This window comes from Triticum dicoccoides, chromosome 3B (genome assembly GCF_002162155.2).
Source record: "Triticum dicoccoides isolate Atlit2015 ecotype Zavitan chromosome 3B, WEW_v2.0, whole genome shotgun sequence".
NCBI lineage: Eukaryota > Viridiplantae > Streptophyta > Magnoliopsida > Poales > Poaceae > Triticum > Triticum dicoccoides.
The window spans coordinates 65,505,259-65,505,875 of NC_041385.1; positions in this window are offsets into that span (position 1 = coordinate 65,505,259).

A 617-nucleotide genomic window follows, 5' to 3' on the forward strand; every position below is an offset into this window, starting at 1 on the left:
GTTGCGAGTCGATGGTCAACTTGCAACTGGGGATTCTCAACAAATACACCCCCCCCCTAGTTGTGAGTCGATGGTTGACATTCAACTGCGGACACTTTGATAAAAATAACACACAAACACACACACCCTAGTTGCGAGTCGATTATCGACATGCAACTTGGGACCCTAGTTGCAAGTCGATGCTTGACATGCAACTAAGGGCCCCTTGACAAATAGACACACACACATCACTCCTAGTTGCAAGTCGGTTATCAACATGCAATTGGGGACCCTTGACACACACACATACCCGTAGTTGCGAGTTGATGGTCAACTTGCAACTGGGGGCCACGAATAAAACACACACACAGACACACACGTACCCCCTAGTTGCGAGTCGATGGTCAACTTGCAACTAGGGGCCACGAATAAAAAACACACACACACACACGCGCACACACATCCCTTAGTTGCGAGTCGATGGGCAACTTGCAACTAGGGGTCCTCAACACACACACCCCCTAGTTACAAGTCGGTGGTTGAGATGCAACTGGGGGCCCCTTATAAAAAGACACACACACGCACGCAATTGCGAGTCGATTATTGACATGCAACTAGGGACCCACGACAAAACACAC